Here is a 20,149-nt window from a genome sequence, read left to right on the forward strand (position 1 = left end):
ACCTCAGAAAGGGGCAGACCAGCCTCAGGTCCCTTCTCTCCTGTTTCAAGGACTCAGAACCCAGGCACCTGGAGAACACGTGCTCTGAAGGCAGCCCACCTACAACCCAGTTCTGGGGCGACCTCGGGCAGGTCCACTTACCTCTCTGAGTCTTGGGTTCCGCGTTTATGAATGGATGGTGGTAACATCCACCTCCTAGGATTGTGGGGAGGATTTAATGAGATAATGGGTGTGAAGGTGTTTAACAAACTCTGGCCTTTCATTTATAGTGGAGTTATTCATTGTCATTCTCACCGTAGGAAAGACAGGACAGCCTTTTTCCTCACTTTTGTTCTTTAAATTAAATAATCCCAAACTCACCAGCAGTACGATTCCCTCCACTGCGCTGTTATTTTCTGTGCTTCAACTCTGACTATTTTAAAATTTTAAACTTGGACAGGACCTTAGAGAATGACTAGTTCAATAGGGGAAACTGAGGCACAGGGGGCAGACAGTGTGGGCTTACGGTGACCTAGCCGGGTGGCAGAGCCCGACCCCCACCCAGGAGGCCCAGCCCAGTGTCCTCACTGCACCCACCTCTGCCTCTCAGCCCCCAACCCCGGGGTCTCCTACAAGCTTGCCTTGGATTCTTCTCCAGTTACTCTCACCCAGATCAGAAGCTAACAGGCATGAAACCCGGCTTTTCACAGCTGGAGGCTAATTTGTCCTGGGGCCGCTTTTGTGTTTGTTTGTTTCCTTTTTAGAATTACCTCCACTGCTTAAAAGTCACATTTTTAAAAACCTAAAGTGGCTGTCAGTTTCACTCCAAAAGAAAACACATGACCTGTCCCCTGTGTGAATGTGGCTTTATATCTAGTTAAAAGACGCATCAAATGAATACAGGAAGAAAGACTTTGATTTGGGAAAATTCAGGCTACCGTACACATATTTTGCCTCCCAACCTTTTATATATATCTTTTTAACCAAGAAAAAGAAACTCATTTTTAAAGGCTACCTTCTCCTTAAATATGCATTTAAAAGCTTGTGTCAAACGTGAAATGTTAGGGTTTTATCGCTTTTATAATTCTGCGGTCTTGTCTTTCTCCAATGCAAGAGACTCCTTCCCTGTGCAGCGTCCAGGGCAACTTCTCTTTGTAGCTGAGGGTTTGTCTTTTCGGTTCCCTCGGAGAGACTGGATTCAGGTGAGGGCGGGCAGCCGCGAGGCTCCATTTGAGGTTTCTCAACACCTTCCATGTGCTGATGATCACAGTGTCACCTCCTGAGGGCCTACTGTGTGCCAGGGGCTGTGTTGCTGTTTTTAAAATTCCTCATCTCAAAGCCTCATGTTCTCACCCTGATCCCATCCACCAGGACCCACTGCCCCAATTATTCCGCCCAACCGTCTCTGATTCCACTTTGCTCCCTATGGTCTCTCCTCCACTGAACAGCAGGAGGGAGCCTTTAACAACGCCAGGGCAACCTCTTCTCTCCTCTGCTCACACCCTCCATGGCTCCCATCTTCCTCAGGGTAGAGCCAGAGTCCTTCTCCGGCCTCTAGGACCTGCATGACCTCCCCTCCCCTACCACCCCTTCACTCTGCCCCAGCCACATGGGCCTCCTTGCTGACCCTCCAGTGCGCCAGCCACACTCCCACCTCCCGCCTCTGCACTTGTGGTTCCCGCGGCCTGGGGTGCTCTGCCAGGTGCACTCACGGCTCACAGCCTCACGTCCTTCCGGTCTGTGCTCAGATGAGTCCTTCCCGGTGAGGCCCTTCCTGAACACCCACACAAAACTGCACCCCGACTCCCCGACACTCCTCAGCCCTCCTCTCTGTCTAATTTATCCCCTCATCACTTACCACCACGTGACGTTGTCTATGTATCTTGTTTATTTACCTTGCTTATTGGCCGCCTTCACAAGAACATAAGCTCTATATGTGTAGTGGTTTTGGCCTTTTTCACTGCTAAATACCAAACTCCTAGAACATGACTAACACACAAATACTTGTATGAATGAGCACAAGATTCACATTTGGTGTGTGTGGGATCAGAGGAATGAGGACAAGAACCAAGGACGGATAAATAATATAACATCATCTCTAATAGTGATAGGTGCGATGAAGAAAGTAAAGCAAGGCTGTGTGACTACATCAGGTTGGGGTCCAGGAAAGCCTCTTGCCTCTTGGAGGAGGTGGCCGTGAGCTGAGACCTGGATTAGACAGCCCAGGCGACGGGTCAGGGAGGGGATGACTTGTCCAAGGCCGTGCGGGTGGTGGGCTGTGGAGCAGGTCTGGAGGCCACAGAGAAGGTGTGCCCAGGCCCTGGGGAGCTCTCCTGAACCCCCGAAATGGGCAGAGTCTTGGGTCTACAGTGTCCTGTGCTGACCTTGCCCCGGCCTTTGCCCACCATGCTGCTGTTGTTATTCTGTGTGGTTCCCATCCCCACGGGGCTGAGTGTCACTTGGTGGGATCAACAGGGCCTCATCCATCTTTGTATCCCCAGGACCAGCCACAGGGCCTGGTGCATGGAGGGGTTGGTGCTCTGCAGAAGTTCTTTGAATGAATGAAGTGTGTTTATTTCCAGGCAGATGAGGGCATGCTGAAGCTATAAACATAGAGGAACATCCAGCTGTAAGAGGTCCTGGAAATAGCTGAATCCTTTTTTTTAACAGAGGAAAATGGGGCCCAGGGTGGGCAGGGAGTTGTCCAGTTCACTTGATGAGTTGGGACTTGAGCCCAGGCCTCCTGCTGGGGGTCCCTCCCAAGGGACACGCTGCTGAGGAGGAGGCCTGGGAACCCCAGTCACTCTATCAGGAATCCAGATGACAGAGAGGTGGCACTCTGTAACCACTGGTTGCTAATTACATAAAAATGAGGCTCTGCATTTGCAGTTACAAATTCCCTCAACCTGAAAGGACACGTGCTCACCCTCAAAATGAAAAAGAGTCTAAGATTAACTTCCAATTCGTGACCTTTTCCCCAAACCCATCGAATAGCTGAAGTCAAAGAGCAAACGACTGGCCCCAAATCTGTGAAGAGACAGGCCCTTGGAGGGAGAAAAGAGACGGAGGCACTCCCTCCCCTGGAGAAGGTGCAACCAGACCCAGGTAAGAAGAGCTGAGCTAGAAGAATCAAGACGTTGGTGAAGGCTGAGTGAGGCGGGCTGGACAGCGAAGCCCACAGAAATGGGATGTCTGCACCAACTTGCTGACTCTCTGAACCCCAGGGGGATGCTCCCAGGAAAGATCAGGAAGAGTTCTAAGCAAGTGTCCACTGTGGCTCAGACATGGGGGAGATGTAAAAGTGCTGCCCAGACCTTTGTTCCCTGTCTCTCCTATGAAACAAGCCTTAATCTAAGTGGGAGTCAGCTCAAGAATATGGGCCCTGAAGGCCCAGGTGAAAACCTTAGTTCAGCTAGGGGGAGGGAAGGGGGCGAATCCCTCTTCCTGAGGGAGGGGCAGAAATACTCACTGGGCCAGGACTACACGGGGGAGGGGAGGAGAACTAGGAAGGCCTCACTGAGATGCAGGGAAACAGGGCCCAAGACTGAGGCTTAACCAGAACAGCAGGAAACACCCCCCAGAGGCCCCACTGCCAAGCTAAGAAGCTTTGCATAACTGGTGAGACCAGAATGGTGCTGCAAGAGGAAGGGGAGAGGAAGAGAGTGTGCAAGCAGGCCCTCTCTGAGGCCCATGTAAAGGGCAGGCCTGAGGCACCGCCTCAAACAGACCCGGCTGTGGGAAACCACTCTCCACCCTAAACACAGGCCTCACCACAGGACATGAAGCCTGGGGTGCACTGAGGGTAACCCCGGCAACAACAAGCCTCAAACCCAGTCCAGCTCACTAGATGAACTGAAAGCCATCACTCAGGCCCAGCAGAAGGAAAGTTGTGCCCCTTCCAGGCATAAAAACATTTCCCTCAGTCTCTTCTGTCTGAGCCAAGAAGTCCAGCTTCCAAACAAAAAATTATGAGGTGTGCAAGATACAAAGTAATCATCAGAACCAGACTCAGACAGGACACGGATGACGGACAGGGCATTTAAAATAGCTGTAATTGTTACGTGACAGGGCAACATGCAAGATCAGATGGGTAATTTCACCAGAGAGGTGGAAACTATAGGGAAAAACCAAATGAAAGCACTTGAAATGAAAAATACAGTCAGAGAGCTGAAGAATGACTCCCACAGTCTCCTCAGCCAAATTGGAACAGATAAGGAAGGGATTCGGGAACATGAAGACGGGTCGACAGAAATTACCCAACTGAAACACAAAGTGAAAAAAGAATGGGAAAAAAAAACAAAGAAAACAGACTAGAACATCCAAGAGCAGTGGGACAATACCAAATAGCCCGGTAGATGTGTGATTGGAATTGCAGAAGGAGAAGAAAGAATGAAGCAGAAAAATCATTTGAAGAAATTGCCAAGAATTTCTCCAAACTAATGACAGACAGAAAAACTACACAACCAAGAAGCTCAGAGACCATCAAGCAGAGTAAATCTCACCCCCACAAACACACCTTAGGTGCATCATACTCAAACTGCTGGAGGAAAAAAGGCAAAGAGAACATCTTGAAGGCAGATAGAGAAAAGAAAGGACATTATACAGAGGACAGAGAAACAGAGAAAAGAATTACAGCGGACTTATCATCAAAAACCATGCAAGCCAGAAGATAATGGAGTGTCATTTTTGATGTGTTTAAAGAAAAAAAAGTCACTGCAGAATTCTATACTACAAAAAATACGTTTCAAAAATGAAGATGCTTCAAAAACTTTCTCAGACAAACAAAAATTGAGGAAATTCATTGTCAGCGGATCTACTCTATAAGAAATGTTAAAGGAAGTTCTTCAAATGGAAGGAATTTGATATCCAACAGAATCTTGTATCTACACAAAGAAATACAGAGTGCTTGAAATGTAATAAGTCAATATAAAATAAAATGTACTTTTTTCCTTGTTTTTAATTGCTGTAAAAGGTAGCTATTAAAGCAACAATATGTTTATAGAATATGTAAAAATATAATGTCTGACAATAATAACATAAAGAATGGGAGGGGGAAGTTGAAACAATGACATTTAAGTGCTTTATACTACACATGAAGAGGTATAATATTATTTGAAGGTAGATTCTAATTAAGGATGTATATTGCAAACCCTAAGGAAAACTACTAAAATATAATAACAAGTATAAACAATAAGTTAATAGACAAGGTAAAATGGAATAATAATAAATGATCAATTGACTCAAGAGATATCAGAAAGAGAGGACAAAAGAAACAAGAGATTGAACAAATATAACGCTCATATGTTGAATGGAAAAAATCAGATGGAACAATTGTGAAATCCTTTCTATCTGGAATATTCTCTGAATCTGGGAGCTGCTTCCTTGACTTGGAAGACTTTCCAATGTTTTGTGAGGCCCTTTATATAGAAACCCTTAACAAAATCTCTTTAATTCGTTTGGTGTTGATCAACATAGCCATACATGGCTTAGTCTTTTACGAAATTGCTGTTACAAAGGAGAACCAGAGAGTAAAATGCTTAGAAGGCAGTAATATAATTGGAGGTCATCAGACTCACTAGGGTCACATTTTGGGCCATGGAGCTCACAGATGTTGCCACATCTTTCCCCTCAATCCAAGCATCCTAGAATCATAGGATTTAGAGCTGTCGCTCAAGGAAGGGAAGTGATTCAAGGTCACATAGCAGGTTGACTTCTAGTCACTTCTCACTTTAGCTCTCCCGGGATTTCTTAGCCTATAAAAAGAGTAGTGGGATCGCTAAACCAAGTGATCTTGGAGGTTTCTCTCCCCTGTATGCGTCTACTAGTCTTTGAGTCATAAAAGCCAAGACACATAAATTGGGTGAAGAACCAAAGGCTGTGTAGTTACCACCCGAGTTGCTGAGGAAGACCCAGGGGAGGGCCTAACCCAAGTGTATTTAAGGCCAAGGGGAAGAGTACACAATTGGCTTTGGAAAATCCCTCCCTTCCTGCTAGAATCAATCCTCTTTCCAGGCCCTGTTGTTCCCCCAGAGTCTTGGAAACCACAGATGGCAGGCACCTTGGGAGACAGGACAGTAGCACAAAAATCTCCAGGACTCTCCAAGTGGCCATTGGGTGGCCTGATGGACTTGGTCCTTCCTGCTCAGGGCCTGAGGCCATATCCATCCTGGGTCAGAGGTGGTGCAGCCCCAAATGTACCAAAGCTAAGCGGCCTCCCTTTAGCTATGATGTCTCCATTTGAAGAACGGGGCGATAAATAATCAGGTTGGCTCTCCAGTGTGGTGGAGAGAACTGGCAGAGGCATTCACTTAGTATTGCTGGATAAATTAGGTAAAAAGGAGCATTCAGGAGCCATGATGAGGTTATTATACAAGACACTGGATAGGCTGACTGTCAGGACCCTGATGGAGCAGATACAGCCAGTCAGAGGAACCACCAGAAACGTGGGTGATCTGGGACACGAAGGCAGGAGAGTTCCAGAATTAAGATACAGTTTGGAATCAGATAGACTCAGATAACAGACCAGCCGGCAATTAAAGAAGACAGTTTTGAGGAAGGTAGAAGATAAACTTCCATATGATCCTACTGACATCACTTCTTCCATCTCTCAGTTCAATTTAACACACTGTTCCCGAGTGCCCTCTGTGCTACCCACCTATATATGCTATTCCATTTAATTATTTTACAAATCCTAAATAAAGCAATGTTATTTCCACTTACAACTAAGGAAAAAGAACCTCAGAGGCAGAGACTTTCCCACGGTCTCTCAGGTGGTGTGGTAGGCAGAATTCTAAGATGACTCCCAATGACCCACACTCTTGTATACTTCCTTCTCCTTGAGTGTGGACAGGATGTGTAACTTGCTTTACCGATAGAACATGGTAAAGGTGAAGGGATTTTGCAGATTGTATTAAAGTCCCTAATCAGTTGACTTTAAGTTAATTGAAGGGGAGGTTAGACTGGGTGGGCCAGGCCTAATCAGGTGAGCTCTTTTAAAGAAAGTCTATAGGTTAGACACTGAAGCAGTAGAGACTCTTCACTGCTGGCTTTGAAGAAGCAAGCTACCATGCATTTTATAGCCACAAGGAAATAAATTCTGCCAACAACCCAAAGCAAATGAAGCACAGATCACAGAGCCAAGTGAGGATTTTCTTCCTGTTTCTTCCCCTAAGACATAGACATAGACATAGGGAAGCAGATCATTCGCCAGTTGAGCCTACAGATGAGAACACAGCCTGAAGGATGCCTCGATATCAGCCTTGTGAGACCCTGAGCAGAAAACCTGGCTGAGCTGTGCCCAGACTCCTGAACCAAGAGACTCTGAGATAATAAATGGTGTTGTTTTAAGGCACTGAGTTTGTGGTAATTTGTTATGCAGCATAGAAGATGAATACAGTTGTCGAGTGGTTGAGCTGACATATAAAGTCTGCTCCGTCTTCCTGTAAAGCCCACACTCCATGCAGACGCCTCCACCGTCAACTCCACACACATTCCGTTGTTTCCATTCAGGCCTGGACGCGGCCTCAGAGGGAATTTTGATTCCTGAGCAGGCAGAGTGGGAACGAGAAGCCCATGTGTTTTCTCTGACTTTCAGGCAGAGGCAGGCATTGAACCGGTGTGGCCTGGCAGCTCGTTCCCGGGAAGATACAAAGCCCACTCTGGCTGTCACCTCTCATGGCTGGCAGTGGCTCCAAGTGCCCACAGAGAGAGTAATGTGGGAGTAGCTACTGGTCAAATCATTAAAGAAAATTGGCCTTCGGGTCATCTTTCGCCCTAGGGCTAGGGGTCATGAACACATGTCCCCGGCTAGATGTGTCTGGGATGCCAGGGATCTTTTCCTTCTTGAGATCATGTGATTCTGTGAGTATCAGTAAGAGCCACCATCTGTTCGGCATCTCCTTCTCTCGTTCACCAGATGTCTACTGAGTGTCCACTAGGTGAGGATAGTGGCGCTACAGGAGTGAACCCCAGAGGGCTGTTAAATGACGTAGGCAGGCCAGCTGGACCCCGGCTTCGTGCACACATCTCTGTGGCCTCTCCCACCACATGAGGGCTTCTCTTTCGTGTTCTCGGGCTGCTCAGTTGCAAACATTCTCTTTCCCCCTCATCACACACTGGTCCTTGGCCTTTTCATGTCCTTGGATTTTGGAGTGTGGGTGGGAGAGGTGGGGAGACAAACAAACGAGCAAATGGAGGAAGATCACAGAGCCAACTGAAGATTTTCTCCCTGTTTCTTCCCCTAAGAAATATGCAGCTTAACCCAACTCAATTTAAGCACAGCCTCTCTCTGAAGAAGTTGGTTAGATTCATTTTCTTAATCAACGATTTCAAGGGCAGCATTAATCTATTCATCAGCTGAACTCATCAGGAGAAAACATGCTTCTTCAGGAGTTTTCTAACTGAAAATAAATGCCTCATTAAATTAAACATATTAACCCAAGAACAGTGTTGATGTCAGACAGACTAATGAATGTCATTACAGGGAATGCGCAGTGGTCCTCAGAGGGACTCCACCAGCCAGTAGGAACTCGCTACAAATGTGCTCAACTATCGTAGGAAGTGGAATCATCAAAGAGAGAGGGAAGGCGAGCAGAAAACGAGGCAGAGGGAAAAGGGCTGGTCCTGGCACCATGCTGTCTCTGCAAATGTCGCTCTGACTAATTCTGGTATCTTTGATGCTTGAGAAAGGGCACACAGCCACCTTTAAGAGATGTGGTTCGCTGTTGATTCCAAGAGGGGAGAAGCTTGTTTTTGCCTCTGAAATGTGAGGAGAGGTCAGGCTTGGTTATCAGGACACCTGGATTCTAGCTCCTGCTCGGCCACTCAGTAAGACTGGGAATAATTCCCAGGTTTGCTCTATGTATCAGCAGACTAGATCTAGTCTCTTCCAATCTTTACTGAGCCAAACACTGCTAGGCACTTTCTCATACGTTATTTTATAGAACCCCCACAGAGACTCAGTTAGACAGATATTTTTGACTCAGAATTACAGAAGGGGAAAACCAAGGCTCAGAGAAATGATTTGCCTGCTTTGCTAGATCCTTGGGATGGGCAGAGGGGGGCAGCGGGGCCCTGCCCTGGGAAGACCACAGCTGGAGAACTGCATCTACCTTTGCATGACAGCGTAAAAGGGAGAGAGAAAGCTGGAGCTTGGTCAGAAGAGCATGACGTGGAATGCTGATGGAAGTAGGGCTGTTGAACCTGGAGAAGGAAAAACCCTATATAGGTGAAAGAACTATCTTCAAACACAAAAAGAGCCGCCACGTGGAAGAGGGAGTACGTGCCCCCTATGTGGGCTGAAGGAAGAGCTTTTCCACAGTCAAAGCTATTCAGAAATGGTATGGGCTACCTCGAGAGGCGGTGAGCTCCCTCTCCTTACAGGTGTGCAAGTAGTAATTAGATACTATTTGCTGGAAGGCATAATATCAGGGCAGCCTGGATTTGAATGGCAGCTGTTGTGTTTTTCAGAACAAACTATTTCACCTCTGTCACTCACAGTTTTCTCATTTGTAAAAGGGGGAAAATAATGCTATCTACCTCATTGGATTATCGTGAAGACTAAATGAAATAGTACTCGTGATACATTACACACAGCTCCTGCCTGGAAGCTGGCGTTGTTTTTACTACCAACATATCATTTTTATTGACAGGATTCTGGCATCAGATGAGGCCCTGAACCTTTTCTCACTTCCAGAACTCACCATCTTTAGAAAAGACCTCTCTATTAATGCTCTGAAAATTAGGGGACTGTGCTCATTATTAATTTATTGCCTCTTAGCTCAAATGTCACTCCTCTTTGCCCTGCATTGTGACACTGAAGCCGGACCCTGTAAACGTTTCTCCTGTGCCAGATGGTGCAATGTTAGACCTTATCAGTAGGTGGTGCTGGGGAGATACTGCCAGGCTACAAAGGAGAATGGATTGAAAGTGAAAGGATGGAAAAAGATATTCCATGCAAATAGTAACCAAAAGAGAGCAGAGAGGCTATGCTTATATCAGACAAAATAGACTTTAAATCAAAAAAGTTTACAAGAGACAAAGAAGGACATTATACTTTAATAAAAGGTTCAACACAGCAAGATGACATAACGGTTACAAATATTTACACGTCTAATGACAGACCATCAAAATATATGAAGCACAAACTGACAGAATTGAGGGGAGAAAGAGACAGTTCTACAAATAATAGTTGGAGACTTCAATACCCACTCTCAATAACAGATAGAACAACCAGACAGATATAAGTAAAGAAACAGAGGACTTAATACAACAGACCAACTAGATCTAACAGACACATACAGAACACTCTACCCACCAACAGCATACACATTCTTCTCAAGTGCACAAGGGATATTTTCCAGGACAGACCATAAGTTAGGCCACAAGTTAAGTCTCAATAGATTTAAAAGATAGATATCATACAAAGTATCTCCTCTGGCCACAACTGGATGAAGTTAGAAATCAGTAAGAGAAGTAAAATAGGAAAATTTACAAATTTGTGGAAATTAAATGACACACTCTGAAACAATCAAGGGATAAAAGAAGAAATCACAAGGGAAATTAGAAAATACTTAGAGATAAATGAAAATGAAAATACAACATACCAAAACTTATTGGAGGCAGCAAAAGCAATGTGAAGGGGGAAAGTTATAGCTATAAATGCTTACATTAAAAACCAAGAATAAATAAATAGCCTAACTTTACAACTTAAGGAACTATCAAAAGAAGAACAAACTAAACCTACAGCTAGCAGAAGGAAGGAAATAATAGATTAGAGCAGAGATAAACGACATAGAGAATAGAAAAACAATAGAGAAAATCAATGAAACCAAACGTTAGTTCTTTGAAAACATCAACAAAATTGATAAACCTTTAGCTAGCTGGACTAAGAAAAGATAAAGAAGACTCAGATTACTAAAATTAGAAATGAAAATGGTTACATTACTAAAATTCTATAGAAATAAAAAGGATTATAAGACAGTACTAAAACAATTGTATGCCAAAAAATTGGAAAACCTAGATGAAATGGACAGATTCCTAGAAACACAAAACCTACCAAGACTAAATCACGAAGAAATAGAAAATCTGAATTAACATATAACTAGTAAGGAGATTGAATCAGCAATCAAAAATCTCCCAGAAAAGAAAAGCCCCAGACCTGATGGCTTCACTGGAGAATTCTACCAAACATTTAAAGAAACTAACACCAATTCTTTTCAAACTTTTCCAAAAAATTGAAGAGGAGGGAACACTTTCTAACTCATTTTTGAGGCCAGCATTACCTTGATACCAAAGGCCAGATAAAGACACTATAACAAAAGTACAGACCAATATCCCTTATGAACACTGATGTAAAAATCCTCAACAAAATAACAGCAAACCAAGTTCAGCAGCATATTAAAGGATTATACACCATGACAAGGTGGGTTTTATTGCTGGAATGCAAGGATGGTTCAACTTATGAAAATTGACCAATGTGATACACCACATTAACAGAATGAAGGGGGAAAAAAACGTGATCACTTCAATTGATGCACAAAAAGAATATGACAAAATTCAACGCCATTTCATGATAAAAACAATCAACAAATTAGAAATAGAAGGAAAGTACTTCAACACAAAAAGAGCCACATATGAAAAACCCACAGCAAACATCATACTCAATGGTGAAAGACTGAAAGCTTTTCCTCTAAGATCAGGGACAAGACAAGGAGGCCCACTTTTGCCACCTCTATTGAACATGGTACTGGAAGATCGAGCCAGAGCAATTAGGCAAGAAAAAGAAATAAAAGGAATCAAAATTGGAAAGGAATAAATAAAATCATGTCTGTTTGCAGATATGTCTGTTTGTAGAAAACCCTAAATATTCCGCAAAAAAAAAAAAAACTGTTAGAGCTAATAAATAAATACAGCCAAGTAGCAGGATCTGAAGTCAACACTCAAAAATCAGGTGTATTTTTAGACGCTAACAATGAATGATCTGAAAAAGAAATTACAAAAGCAGTTGCATTTACAACAGCATCAAAAAGAATAAAATACTTATGAATTGACTTAACCAAGGAGGTGAAAGACTTGTACAATAAAAACTATAAAACATTGCTGAAAGAGATTAAAGAAGACACAAATAAATGGAAATATATCTCATGGTCATGAATTGGAAGACTTAATATTGTTAAGATGTCAATATAACCCAAAGTTATGTACAGATTCAAAATCCCAATGAAGTTTTTTGCAGAAATAAAAAAATCCATCCTAAAATTCATATGGAATCTTAAGGGACCCTGAAGAGCCAAAACAAACTTGAAAAAGGACAAAACCGAGGACTCACATTTCCTGATTTCAAAACCTACTACAAAGGTATGGTACTCAAAAGAGTGTGGCATGAAGAAGACAGACATAGATCAATTGAATGGAGAGCCCAGAAATATACTCTCGCATATACGGTCAATTGATTTTTGACAAGGGTGCCAAGACCATTCAATGAGGGAAAAACAGTCTTCTCAACAAATGGGGCTGGAAAAACTGGATATCCACATGCAAAAGAGTGAAAAAAAAAAACTTAAAAATTAAAAAATTTTTAAAAGCCTTTACCTAACATCATATACAAAGTTAACTCAAAATGGATCAAAGACCTAAACGTAAAAGCTGAAACTATAAAACTCTTAGAAGAACACAAAGAGCAAAAGCTTCATGACATTGGCTTTGGCAAAGATTTCTTGGATGTGACACCAAAGGCACAGTCAATGAAAGCAAAAATAGTTAAGCTGGATTTCATGAAAATTTAAAAAATTTGTGCCTCAAAAGATAATAGCAACAGAGTAAAAAGATAACCCATAGAATGGAAGAAAATATTTGCCAATCACGTATCTGATTAAGAGATTAATATCAAGAATATATAGAGGACTCCTAAAATTCAACAGCAAAATAACAAACAATCCAATTCAAAAATGGGCAAAGGACTTGAACAGACATTTCTCCAAAGAAGATACACAAATGGCCAATAAGCACATGAAAAGGTGCTCACATCACTGATCATTAGGGAAATGCAAATCAAAACTACAATGAGATATCGCCTCACACCCATTAGGATGGCTGCTATTGAAAAAAACAGAAAATAAGTACTGGCGAGGATGTGGAGAAGTTGAAACCTTTTTGCACTGTTAGCGGAAATGTACAATGGTGCAGATGATACAGAAAACAGTATGGTGGGTCCTCCAAAAATTAAAAAATGGGATTACCACATGATCCAGCAATTCCACTTCTGGGCATATACCCAAAAGAATTGAAAGCAGAGTCTCAAAGAGATATTTGTACACTCATGTTCATAGCAGCATTATTCACAATAGCTAAAACGTGGAAGCAACCCAAGTGTCCATCAACAGATGAAAGGATAAGCAAAATGTGGTGTAGACATACAACGGGATGTTACTCCCCTTAAGAAGTAAGGAAATTCTGACATGTGATACAACAGGGTTGAACCTTGAGGACATTATCTAAACGAGATAAGCCAGTCACAAAAAGACAAGTACTGTATGCTTACACCTATACGAGACAGAGTAGAATGGGGGTCTCTAGGGGCTGTGGGGAGGGGAAAATGGCGAGCTATTGTTTAATAGGTATAGAGTTTCAGTTTTACAAGATGAAAAGAGCTGTAGAGATGGACGGTGGTAACAATTGCACAACATTATGAATGTATTTAATACCACTGCATTGTATACTTAAAAATGGTTAAGATGGTAAATTTTATGTTACGCGTATTTCACCGCAACAAAAATAACCACAAAAAAATTTAAGAAAATGGGGTTTCTCCTGCAGGTTTTGGTTTTCTCTTTTTCTTTCTTCTATGGCCTGACTGTCAGTGGCATAACAGTGCCCCAGTGACTCCCACCTTCCTGTGAGTGTTGTGATCACCCAGTGGGGAGCTTCCTACTTACTAGCTTCAGCCCACAGGCTGTGGACCATTTCCAGCCCATGGTACCCTAGTGAACCTCTCCTTTATCCACTGGGCCACAGGCACACCATTTCCAACAATGTGTGAACCCTGGCTTTGGACAGTGTGACGCTCTTCCAAGACTGTTCCTTCCTTGAGCACTCTTCCTCAGCCTTCGTGGTAGTAATAGCTACTCCCTACGTGTCATTTTTCTGTGTTCTTTAACTTTTATTTTATTTCTTTTAGTAGTTAATCATCTTTTACTATTTAGTAATTCTTTACAGTAAATTTTCCCTGTTCAAATTACTTTTATGATTTCTGTCTCTCAAACTGACCCTAGTTTGTGGTGTTTGCCAATCTCTGTGGTGGTAATCATCCCACCAGGGTCAATTCCAAACTACCAATGCCATGTCATTAAACGCGAAGTTTGGAAGAGATGCAGAGTAACACACCGTTATATAGTATTTCCATCATATAGACACAATGCGAGTAAATAATCTCAAGAGCACGCACAATAGTAAAATATTATAAAGTAATTAAAAATTGATGAGCTTTGAGTGTCCATTACCTTTGTTTTTAATGTAATTTATTTAACCGTAAGATTACATAATTTCATTTTTAATTGTGGCTGTGCTTAACAATTGGCTGACACAGTTCCTGAAAATGTAACCATCAGCTCTGTGAGCTGGTGTGAGCTGTTCCAGCACGCCGCTCTCCCCACTCTGGTCCGGTCAGCCCTTCTGGATCCTGCAATTAAGGAAACAGAAACTCGCCTGGTTTCTCGGGCCTGTAAAACCACTTGCTGCAGAGTCCAGTCCTCAGCCTGCAGCATCACTTGATCACCCCTCCTAATGCCCCCTCCTATTTGACACTTTCAATTTATTTTTCAATTGCATTATCATCAGAAACGATGATTACATTTCCAGGGTAAATACCGCATTACCCAACTGAATGAATCACAGGGTGGGTGGAGGGTGGGGAGGATCCCCGGGGGCTTCATCTGAGCATCAGGAGCAGGTAACCCTTCCGTCCTCACCGAGGTCTCACAGGGAGGACACTGGGCTTCGGTGGCCTCTCTGGAAGACCCTCTTTGGATCCTCATTGGTGGTCACCTGACCCCTTTGCCCTCTTGTAGCCTTGCTCTGGTGGGGCGGACACAGGAAATCACTCCTCCCCTTCCCATCCTCCCTCCCAGTGCCCCATCTGCCTCCAGAGCGGTCTCTACTGGATCAGAATCTCCTGCTCTGCCTCCTGGTCCGTGGTGGAGCAGAGGCTGAGAGGGCATCGGGTCTCCTCCCTCCCTGATACCCAAGCCTGTGGGGATGATTGACGTTCCCCTCGAAGGGGCCGTGGAACAAGCATGCTGCTCACCAACATATTTACCGCCTTTGGGGAGTAACCCTAACCCTACCCCTTTTTGAAGACTCCTAAAGCCTGGGTGTGAGTTCTGCCCCAGGGCTCCCTTCAGAGCAGCCCGGTGTCATTCTCGTCCTCTCCCGGGATGTCTAGAGCCCCCTCCTCTAACGATTGGCAGCTTAGCACTTGTTAATGGATCTAATTTCTTGGAATTGATCTTCTTGTATAGAATCTACTTGGGAGAAATAAAATAACCATCAAAGAACCTTAAATGAATTACACTCTTATCAAGAGAAAAATAACAATCCGCTTGAAGCATGGACTAGAAGGGAAATAAAGATCTGTTGTGCACCGAGACCAGAGGATGAGGCGAGGGACCCCGTAGGCAGCTGAACTCACTGTGTCTTGGGTCATTTTCTCTGCTGTGTGAGGCAGCACATTCCTGCTCCATTCTCCCCCCCCAGCTCTGCCTCCACAGGGAAAGGGGGTGTCTGAGTCACTATTCTATCCTCTCTGGAGGGTGATGGCTTTGTCTTAAAGAAGAGAGAGGGGAGGGGTCCCACTTTTTCCTCAACCCTACCCCCCAACCTACTCTCTGTCTCCTCTCTCCCAGGCCCCACTAGCTGAGGAATGAGCCTCAGAGAAACTGGGCAAAACAGGAGGGGAGACTTCCCCACAGGGGAGGGCATGGCCGAGGGAGACAGACAGGGGCTCTGGGGTAGCAGGCAGGGGTTCTGAGAGGCTGCAGTGCCAGAGTGAGCCACCAGGTTGAACAGTGAGGAGGGGATCAGGATGGCTTCACTGGTAACCACGGCCCAGGGCTCCCCCGACAATGGGCTCAATAGTGAGTACCAGAGCCTGCCAGTGGCAGGATGCGAGCTGCTCACGTACTTCCTGCCCTGGGTGGAGCTGACACAGAGGCCTGAGTCTGGACCAGAGAGAGAAGACAGAGCCCCGTTTATGGAGCTTCTCCCAGGAGTTGGTGCATTGGATCCATGATCCCACTTAGACTTAATCTTGCTTCAGGGAAAATGGGGACAACTGTCCTGGTTTTCAGAGAAGGCGGCTTGGGCAGTTGAGGGTGTATGTGACCTGCAGAATGAGTGTGGAGGAGGAGGGGCTGGGTGGGGAGGGTGATGGACCCTCCTTCACAGGTGGTTGTGAGGGTCACAGGGGAGGGGCTGTGGAAGCTCTCAGCACGGTGCCCGGCACACAGTAGGTGCTCAGATAACTTGAGTTGGGTGCCCAGAGGACTTGCTGAGCCGAGTGGGGGTGGTGACGGGGGTCCTGGCTTCCAGCCCTCACCTGTCCCATCGCTGCTCATGTAAGCAGGCTGTGGGCACCCGGCAGCAGGAGGGTGAGTTCACACTGAGGTGGACCAGATGTGGAGACTCAGGACGTGGGCAACAGACTTTCCTGCCCTAACAGACAAGAGGGCTTTGGGGGAAGGCCCAGCGATAGCTGATAGGAAACAAGACTCAGCATCAGACACCGGGGGCCAGAAAGGCCAGTCCAGGCCTTCCAGCAACAAGACAGACAGAGCAGGGGTGTGTCCTGCAGGCAGGCAGAGCCCCACCCACCGTGGTGCTGGGAGCAGGTGAGGGGAGACCCTGACTCAGGTGAAGAAGGGCATCCGTAAGATCTGAGAAAATGAGCGGGCCTGAGCTCAGAGGTCAGCTCAGTACACGGCCCCAGACCCCGGGATGTGCTCAGTGCCCCGTCAGATCCTCATGGCGTTCATGGTTGCAGGACCTGCTGTGGAGAAAGAATGGAGAGGACTTGGGAGTAAGGGGGGCTGCTCAGTGTGGTGGCGTCTCCGAGGCTTTCAAGGCATGCTGTGAGGGTGCTGCCCAGGACTAACTCCACAGAGACTCACAGGGGAGGGAAGGAGAAGGGATGGTGGTGTCTGGGCAGGACATAGCGCTGGCCTTGGGGGACACCACGGTAGAGGCAAAGTCAGGATCTTGGATTCTGGGCCTGACTCTGCTCCCGAATCACTGTGTGACCCAGGAAAAGGCCCTTGCCCTTTCTGGGCTTGTGTCTGCACATCTGTGGAATGAGAGACATTAACTAGGGGATCTCTAAGACTCCTCTTAGCTCAGAGGGCCAGTCTTTGACTGCTTTTGTTTCTGTGTGATCCTCCCATCCTGCCCCCACACGCCAGTCCCCCACCTGCCCAGCTCAAACCCGCCTTCTGCCAGAGGAGAGCGAGTCAGCACCGGGACCTCCAGTGCTGACGCGGCAGCCCTCCCGGTCACTGCGTGGTGCCAGGTCTGACAGTGGCAGGGCTGCTCGGTTCATTAGTCTGGGGATAATGTTCTCTTGCCTTGGAGATGCCATTATGGGGTGGTTTCTGCAGCTTCCTCTGTGGGAGGGAAGACAGTAGAGAGAAGGGGCAGCGGGAGATGAGCCAGACTCACGTCCCTGGGGAGAGGGCGAGACAGCAAAGTTCTGTGCTCGTCTCAGCTTGGAGAATTAGATGCTGGGAGGAGGCAGCTGTTAGACTCTTTTATTTCCTGTGACGGGAACCTCAGTGCAACCTGGCTTGAGCTCAGAGGAGATTTTTTGGGTTATACAAACAGAGAAGCTCAGAGACAGGGCAGCCTTCAGGAGCAGCTTGACACAGGGGCTCAAATGAGCCCACCAGGACCTTCTTCTTTCTTCATCTTTTAGCATCTCTCCTCCACGCACAACCACTCTCAGGTCCCCTTTCCCGGTGGCTGGATGTTTTCCATCCAGACTGCAGTTCAGTAGAGAAGAGAGAAACTCTCTTCCTCATAGTTGATCAAAAGTCCTTGGCCACTGGCTCTAAGAGACAAACCCCACCCCTGTACCATCAGAAAGCACAGAGGGTTGGAATGTGCTGACGGGCTCAGGCCAATCAGGGTCCATCCCATGAGTGGTTAACCCTTCCCAAGCCACAGGGGCTGAGAGTGGGGAAAAGTATAGCTTTATCAGCAAAAGAATGAAAGGGAACTCCACCACAAAACCCACAGATGTCCTTTAATGAGTCTGGGGTGGGGAGCAGTAAAGAAAACATATTAACAGAAACAAAATAAAGAGGGAAAAACACAAATGGTTATGCATTACGGCTCCGCTCATCTCACTTTCCCAATAGTCCAATGATACTGGAGCTATTATCCTAGATATAGAATCCTAGGCTTTTAGAATTGGAAGGATCTTCAAAATCCTCAGTACAACTCCCTTACTTTCACAGACAACAGACACCCAGAGGCCTTAAGTGACTGTCTCAAAGTCACACAGCTCAGGGGAAGAGGGCAGAGCAGGAAGGACCAGGAATCCAGCTCCCCACCCAGATAATAATCGTACCGGCAGAATCTGTCTGATGTAACCATTTTGGAAGTCTGGAGTCTTTTAGAAGGCTTGCAACTTCCTCCAGGAGAAGTCTTGGCCAGTAAAGTGTTGTTAATTTTGGCTAATTTCAGCTCTTAGCTTAGTAGCAGCTACCCAACGCCCCCCTCCCTGGCCCCATGTCAGGCAGCAGTGCAAGCATTCCTGGAGCAGCTTTCACAGAGCTTTGTGACAGCCAGGGTGGGCAATAAGACCCTGTCCTCCAAATATTGGAATCTGTGCCCTGATCCTTTATCACTGCTTATGACTGTGGAGGTGCAGACACAGAGGTGAGCAGCCATTGTTGCAACTCTCACCACCATCATTGCAAACCCCTCCTTCTCCAGCTGAAGTGACTTCCAGGGGACCCAAAGGTCTGGTGCATTTTTCCTCTTTAATTTTTCTCTCCTTTCCCTTTTAGGAGCCAGACGTTTAAGGATGAGGACATTCAAAAGCAATGCATATACAGAGGAATTTAGAAAGTCACTGTATATGCCCAGGGGAAGGTGTAGGTGTTACTGAACCAGGCTCATTTTGCCTGCCGCACAGTATGCCAATAACCAAGATGACGAGTTTGCAGCAGAGAAAGGGTTTATTCACAAGGCAGCCAAGCAAGGAGCCAGCAGAACAAGTCTCAAATCTGCCTCCCTGAAAATGGGGATTAGGCACATTTATGGGATAAAGGGGCAGGGTGGTTTGAAGTGTGGGCAGAGATGATTGGATGTAAGGATAAGTGAGGTAACTGATGATCTGTACAAGCATAGTCAAGCTTCATGGCTCTTCATAGGACACATGTTCACAAAATGGTGGCGTTACCATGATCTGAGGGTGGAGTTTTCAGCCTCCTGATGTCAAAAGGTCACCTACTGGGCACTCATGCTGGCCTGGTTGATGAGTTGGTGGTCTTAATCAGCCTGAACTGAACAAGGAGTTGACTCTCAGTTCCTGAAAAACTTAAGCACCCATTACCATGGTGACCCAAGTGTCAGAGATGTTATCTATAGGGTGGGCTTTAGCAATGCATTATCTAACTACTTTCGCAAACAGACAACTGAGTAAAGTTAAAGCAAGTCACCCCCAGTTTCACAGGCTCAGACAAGGCCTGAGAAGACCTTAAGTTTACACCTCAGGCTGACCCCTGAGATTTTATTGACAAAAATCAATCAAACAAAAAACCCCCCAGTAACGCTGCAGAAGTGGGAGAAAAACTGATTTCTAGAGTTATCATACTCTAAGATTCAAATCTCTAGTTTCCAACACAAAAGTCATAAAGCATATTAAGAAACAGAATAGTATGGGTCATTCAAAGGAAAAAAATAAACAGAAACTGTTCTTGAGAAAGACCAGATGGCAGATTTCCTAGACAAAGACTTTTAATCAACTATCTTGAAGATGGTCAAAGAACTAAAGGCAGATGTGGACAAAGTCAAGAAAATGAGGTATAATTCAAATGGCAACATCAATAAAAAAGTAGAAAACATAAAGAGAAATAAAAAAGTTCTGGTGCTGAAGAGTATAATTGAAATGAAAAAT

Source organism: Ceratotherium simum, chromosome 22, assembly GCF_057802395.1.
Source record: "Ceratotherium simum simum isolate JZ-2026a chromosome 22, ASM5780239v1, whole genome shotgun sequence".
In the NCBI taxonomy this organism is placed as follows: Eukaryota; Metazoa; Chordata; class Mammalia; order Perissodactyla; family Rhinocerotidae; genus Ceratotherium; species Ceratotherium simum.